At 43.8% G+C, this 7459-nt stretch overlaps 1 long non-coding RNA gene across 1 annotated transcript in view; it reads left to right on the top strand.

The window, feature by feature from the left end:
- The first annotated feature begins 1008 nt into the window (after positions 1-1008).
- The window catches only part of LOC138736664 (uncharacterized), an 81568-nt gene continuing 75117 nt past the window's right edge, over positions 1009-7459 (top strand). Inside the window, exons 1-2 of the long non-coding RNA XR_011340501.1 lie at positions 1009-1099; positions 4721-4829. This is a non-coding gene — a long non-coding RNA (uncharacterized lncRNA). The remainder of the gene's footprint in view (positions 1100-4720; positions 4830-7459) is intronic.

Below are 7459 nucleotides of genomic sequence, written 5' to 3'. Positions count from 1 at the left end.
CACTGCACTTATGCAGGATTTGTGAGTTTGCCAATGCCTGGACTTGCGATTGTTGAATCCTGAATACTTCTTCTCCATTTTGAGTGGTCATAGATAGGTTAGAGAGCCAATATCTGTTTCCTAGGGTGGGAATCATAACCATGAGAGGACATAAGGGAGGGAAGTATAGGGGAGACATCAGGGGTAGGTTTTTTTTACACAGACAGTTGCCAGGAGTGGTGGTACAGGTTGAAACATTTGGGGGGCCTTTAAAAGACTATTAGATAGGCACATGGGTGAAAAGAAAGTAGAGGATTATAGGGTAGGGAGGGTTATATGGTTCAGCACAACATGGAGGGCTGAAGGGCCTGTACAGTGCTGTAATGTTTTAATGTTTAATTAGGTGGGTGTAAAACAAATTCCAGGAGGATTTCAGAGATTTGGGCTGCATTAGTTGAGTTTCATCGAAACTGTATGTGGAATGAGAAGAGAATCAGTATAAAGTGGAGTGAGAAAGAGGTAGGTCAGGGACCAGCAGATGATTAGTGGATCAAGGAGAGATGAAAAATGATGGGCAGATGGAACCAGATGCGAAAAGGTGGATGAAGGTGAAGAAAACTGATGGAGGGTGATAAATAGGAGTAAAATGGCTAGCAGAGCAAGAATCTGATGCAAGAATGGTAATTCCAGTAATGTGCTTTTTTTTGCTCCAGATTCCAGTACCTGCAATCTCATGCTTTCAAGAAACTTTTGTGCACTCCCTAAATTTTATCCTCTGTCCAGCAGGTAAACTCTTTCAATAGAATATCTGCTTTAGAAATCTGATGCCTAGCTTATCAACAACATAGTTGGTCAATTGAGAGTAATTAAGGCCACAGGCAAGCATCATTTGAACACTGCAGCTCAGTTACAGAGGCTTGGCTGAAAAGCCTGTTGAACAGCTTCCCATTACTTCAGAAGACTTCCCCCTCTTCTGAAAGAACACCATTGCAACACTGTGACAAGTAAGATTGAGGAAGTGTTGGGGCAATGATCCAGTCTCGTTTGTAGATTAATGCTATGGAGACACAATAGACTGCCGAAGTTGGGCAAAGTGCAAACTGCTGGAAGAATTTAGCAGGTAAGGCAGCATTTATGAAATCTCGGGGAAGCTCATATTTTGGGTTGAGACCTTGTATCAGAACTGCTGCTGGGTGTTGTCCTGAAATGGCACCCATCCTTTCACCTCCATAGATGCAACCGGACCACTGAGTTCCTCATTAGTGTTTTTTTTTGTGGCTAACATCGTAGGTTGTGTGCTGTTGTGGAGCAAAAATGTGACAGAGAGCTTTATTTACGTGAATAGCCAAATTTGAAGATTTCCTCCATTTAAGATGTCAAATGCTTTTGAGTTGTTGAAAGGGCACAAATAGAGGCAACTGCAGCTTCATGCTGCACCATTCTGCTCAGAGGCAATGAATTGGAATTTATTGTCATGAACATGTCACAAATTTTTTATTTAGCAGCTCGATCACGTGCAGATATTGTCATAAAATTACATTTCAAAAATCAATAAATAGTGCAAAAAATAGGAGAAGGTGAGGGAGGTAGTGACTGATGTTCATTGAACATTCAGAAGAGGCTGCCCTTGTTTCACTGGGTGCTCAACATTTGGCTCCTGCACCTCCTTTGATATGGCAGTAGTGTGAAGAGGGCATGGTGAGGGTCCTTGAGGATAGAAGCTGCTTTCTTAAGGCACCGTCCCTTGTAGATGTCCTCAATGGAGTGAAGTCTGATGCCTGTGATGTCACTGGCCAAGCTAACAAATCTCTGGATTTTTCCCCATCCTGTGCATTGACACCACCATACCAGATAGTGATGCAACCAAACAATAACATTTTCCACAGGACACCTGTAGAAATTTGCAAGAGTCTTTGGTGATGTACCAAATCTCCTCACAAAATGTAGCCGCTAGCAGGACTTCTTTGTGGTTGCATCAACATAGAGGCCCCAGGACAGATCCTCAGAGGTGTTGACACCCAAGAATTTGAAGTTCTTAACCCTCTCTACTGCTGATCCCTTGAAGAGGACTGGTTCATGTTCTTCTGATTTCTTCTTGAAGTCTACATTCAGCTCCTTGGTTTTGCTAATGTGTGCAAGGTTGTTGTGACACCACTCAACTAATTAATGTATCTCCCTCCTGTATGTTTCTTCATTGCTGTCTGCGATTCTATCAATGACTGTAGTGGCATCGGCAAATTTGTAGATGGCATTTGAATTGTGCCTAGCCACATAGTCATGGGTCTAGAATGAGTAGAGCAGTGGGCTGAGCATGGATCCTTGAGGTGCACTTGTGGTGATCTTCATTGAGGTGGTGATGTTGTCTCCAATTCATACAGTGGGCTTCCAATGCAGATGCCAAAGATTCAGTTGTAGAGGGGACTGCATAGGCCAAAGATTTGGAGCTTGTTGACGAGCACTGAAGGAATGATGGTGTTGAAGGCTGCGCTGTGGTCAAAACAAAATAACTGGAGACACTGCAGATGCTGGAATGTGGAGCAACACTCAACCCTACCAGAAGAATTCAAGACAGATAGAATGGTCAACATTTCAGGCTGGAATTTTTCATTCATTCTGAGTTCATCCAGTCGATTATGTGTTGAAACAAAATTACAGTGAGGGCATTAGAAAACATGAACTACTTACAGGGACCACTTCTCAGCAATGGCTGGCATCAGTAAGGATTCCATCACTGCCTTCAATGCAATAGCATAACCTTCGGAAATGATGGTTGCAGATCAAGACCTCAGACTGACACAAAGTTATAGTGTGCTGGACAGCAGTAATCTCTGCCCTTGCCTATATGCTTTAAAGACCTGGTCTGCCTAGTTTAAGATAGTGGAAAATTACCACCAATGATGTCTCTACCAACTTGTCCAATTTCATAGAAAGTAGATCAACCAACTCGGCTGCACCATTTCATCAGATGCAAGGATCGACAATGAGATAGACAACAGACTCGCCAAGGCAAATAGCGCCTTTGGAAGACTACACAAAAGAGTCTAGAAAAACAACCAACTGAAAAACCTCACAAAGATAAGCGTATACAGAGCCGTTGTCATACCCACACTCCTGTTCGGCTCCGAATCATGGGTCCTCTACCGGCACCACCTACGGCTCCTAGAACGCTTCCACCAGCGTTGTCTCCGCTCTATCCTCAACATCCATTGGAGCGCTTTCATCCCTAACGTCGAAGTACTCGAGATGGCAGAGGTCAACAGCATCGAGTCCACGCTGCTGAAGATCCAGCTGCGCTGGATGGGCCACGTCTCCAGAATGGAGGACCATCGCCTTCCCAAGATCGTGTTATATGGCGAGCTCTCCACTGGCCACCGTGACAGAGGTGCACCAAAGAAAAGGTACAAGAACTGCCTAAAGAAATCTCTTGGTGCCTGCCACATTGACCACCGCCAGTGGGCTGATAACGCCTCAAACCGTGCATCTTGGCGCCTCACAGTTTGGCGGGCAGCAACCTCCTTTGAAGAAGACCGCAGAGCCCAGCTCACTGACAAAAGACAAAGGAGGAAAAACCCAACACCCAACCCCAACCAACCAATTTTCCCCTGCAACCGCTGCAACCGTGTCTGCCTGTCCTGCATCGGACTTGTCAGCCACAAACGAGCCTGCAGCTGACGTGGACTTTTTACCCCCTCCATAAATCTTCGTCCGCGAACCCAAGCCAAAGAAGAAGAGAGATCAACCAACATCAGAATACTGTCCTAGGTTAATGCCTCCAGCAACGAGGCCCTAAATATATTCTGCTGTCTTTGTTGGCCAGGCCATATCATTTACATGCCTTACATCAGAATCCAAAAATAGTCTCACCAAGCTGAGTTGTGGCATGGAAGAAAATACTAGAATGCTCCACCTTCTAGTTCAACCATCCAAACTGCATGACTGATCTGATTGAAATCCTTCTGGAATTTCTCCACCTTACTCTACATCCTGTCTATCACCTGTTGAACCTATGACAACCTTCTACACTATCTACAACACCTCCATTTTTTGCATCATCAACAAATGTACTGATTCACCTCTCCACTTCTTCATTTGTGTCAATTATAAAAATCAAAAAGGGCAGGGTCTCAGAACACAAACCTGCAGAACACCACTCATCACTGACCTCCAGGCAGATCATGTTCCATCTCCTACTTCACTCAGCTTTCTCTAGGCAAGTCAATTCAGAATTCAAGCAGCCAAGGTTCTATGGATCCCACGCCTGACTTTCTGAATTAGCCTACCAAGGGGAATCTTTCAAACGAATGTTGTCTATATTTGTCAAATTACAAAGAAAAAAAAAATCCAGTAACTTAGGGCTTTTCAACTCATTGCCTACTGTTACACTGACACCAAGAATGCTCTTTTGCACAATATCATCGAGAATGCAGGAAGTTCCCAATAATATTATGAATAGACTATGAAGGATACACTCCTACAAGCAGAAAGTGGTAGAACTTGCTTCTGCAAACACAAACTGATACAAGGTCAATTGTTTATTTTAAAGCCAAAGCATCAATTTTTTGTGGATGAAAATATTAAGAGTTATAGAGAAAAGCAAAGTGTAAGAATTTAGGTCACCGATCAGCATTGATCTCTTTGACTGACAGGCAGGCTTGGAAAGCTAAATTACCTAGTCTTAATCCTATGTGTCTATATTCCTAAAGAAGATAAGGCTCTGGTATCAAACAATTTTCATCCACAGATCTGAAGAAGCGACACACTATAGAAATTGACATTTTCCAATTTGACTCAAGTTATGTACCGGCACAATTCAAATTCAACAAAAGCCACTGATATTCTTGAAGGCTCAGGTAAAGTATGGAATTACATCATACAAAGTTTTAGTTTGCAATGCAACATTTTATGAAACTTCATTTCATTCTTGTCTTTCTATAAAATTTTAAACTATGTTCAAAGTTCAAATTTATCATCAGATAATGATAACTCATACAACCTCGAGATTATTTTTTCTAACGGAATTAGCAATTTCTATACCAATAACTGCAAAATGTAAACAAACTGTGAAAATGTGGAAGTAAATATAAATACACAATAATAAATTATGAGCAAATGAGTCCTTAAATGAGTTTCTAAAACAGTTTAGTTATCCTCTATTGTCTGGCAGTTGAGGGGTACAGGTGCCTAATATTCTATCCAGGATAGTTGGGACTGGACACCTTCTGTTGTTCAGAATCTTCTGGATTTTGGAGTCATTTTGATTTTAGTCCCTTTCTGGCTTCCCACCTGAGTCATGCTGCTGTCTCTATCCCCCCCCTCCTGAGTCATGCTATCATCTCTCCCTTCCTGCCTGCCTGAGTCATGCTGTCAGCTCTCCCACCCCCCCCTGTTAGCTTGTCATACTGCCGTTTCTCTCCCCTCACCCGCTCGAGTCACGCTGCCATCACTCCCCCACACACCCAAGTCGCGCTGCCAACTCTCCCCCCCCCCCCACACACCCAAGTTGCGCTGCTGTCTTTCCCTCCTTGCCCGCCCGAGTCACGCTGTCGATTCTCCCTAACCCACCCCCCCCACCCCGGCCAGCTCGAGTCACGCTGCCATCACCCCCCCCACCAACCAGAGTTGCACTGCTGTCTTTTCCTCCCCCCAGCCTGCCCGAGTTGAACTATCATCTCTCTCTCTCCCCCATTGTCCATCCAAATCATGCTGCCATCTCCCCCCTCACCCATCTGAGTCACACCGATGTCTCTCCCCCACACCTGTGTTACACTGCTGTCTCTCTCTTCACCAACCCCCCCATACCGCTGTAACAGCGCCAGGGAAATGGTTCCCTTCTTGGCTCCCCTATGCTGCCTGCAAGGGGGATTATGGGTAATGCCACAGGGCTGACTGAAAATGCCCATGATGCTGGAGGGGTGTCAGTATTTGGTGATTTGGAGTCGTTTATAAAGTAGCAGAACATGACTCCACCTTTGATGAGCAGATGGCATCTTCCGAAAAAAAAGTACCAAGTTTTGGAAGTTGCCAGTTTTTTGGAATTCCAGATAAAAAGTTAGTCACCTGTAGTAACTATTTCAGAATCTTGAGGTATGAGCCCTGTGTCATGATTTTCTCCTTCCTGATGGCAGCAGTGAAAGCAAAGCATGGCCAGGTTTGTGCAGATTCTTGACAATTGATACTGCTCTCTGATGTGAATGTTTCATATACATATGCTCAATGTGGGGAGAGTTTTGCCTGTGATAAATGGGCTGAGTCCACTATCTTTTTCAGGATTTTTCACTCAGTAGTATTGTTCTCCCACAATAAAAGGTGATACAGCCAGTCTGCACACTTTCCACCACACATCTGTAGAAGTGTGCCGAGATTTTCAACAACATAGCAAACATCCACAGACTCTGTAGGAAGTAAAAGCGCTGACATTTATTCAGAATAGCATTTATTTCATGGCTCCAGGACACATCCATCAAGGATTTTGAAGTTGCTGACCCACTTCACCTATGGTCCCCCATGGTTACTAGGTCATATCCTCTGTTTCTCCTTCCTAAAGTCTATAATCAGTTCCTTTGTCTTGTTGAAATTGAATGAAATGCTGTTGTTGACACACCATTCAGCCAGCTTTACAATCTCCCTCCTGTAAGCTGACTTATCACACCTTTTTATAAAACCCTCTACTGTGGTATCATCAGTAAATTTGTATATGATGTTGGAATTGCTGTATGCAGCCACACAGTCATAGATAAAGAATGAGAAGAGCAGGGGGCAAAGGACTCATCTCAGAGTGTCTCTAGTGTTGTTGGAGATTGTGGAGTAGATGTTTTTTGCCAATCAAAATGAATTGGGGGAGGGGGCGTGGCAAGATGGCGTAGAATATAGACGTGTAATCTCGACCACTCTGGCTGGACTTTTAAGTACGGAGGAAAAACCCAACACCCAACCCCAACTAACCAATTTTCCCCTGCAACCGCTGCAACCGTGTCTGCCTGTCCTGCATCGGACTTGTCAGCCACAAACGAGCCTGCAGCTGACGTGGACTTTTTACCCCCTCCATAAATCTTCGTCCGCGAAGCCAAGCCAAAGATATATTTTAACTCTTTGTTTTCAAGTTTAAACTCTTTAAATTTTAGCTTGAAGTATTGAGGAACTATTATGGTCATTAATGGTAAAAAGATTAAATCTCAAGTGCAGAAGAAGTTACATTTTCGAAGTGCTGAAGATTTGGGGACTAAACAACTTGTTACATCTTCAGGTTTAATTTCTTCAGTGTCTAAACTACAAAGACTGCCTGTGGGAGCTGAAAAAAAAAAATGTCTACTACTCACCAAGTGAAGGATGGCACTGGAATTACCCATTCTCTGGAGGAAGGTGCGAGTTCCCAAGAAGTGGATCCCGATTCTGGAAGCCTTTCGATTTTAATGGAGGGAGCACGCAGGAAGATGACTCCATTGTTTGAAATGCATCAGGAAGCATTTCAACCTGAAGATAT

This window comes from Narcine bancroftii, chromosome 1, assembly GCF_036971445.1.
Source record: "Narcine bancroftii isolate sNarBan1 chromosome 1, sNarBan1.hap1, whole genome shotgun sequence".
Lineage (NCBI taxonomy): Eukaryota > Metazoa > Chordata > Chondrichthyes > Torpediniformes > Narcinidae > Narcine > Narcine bancroftii.
This window is presented reverse-complemented; position numbering and strand designations above follow the sequence as displayed.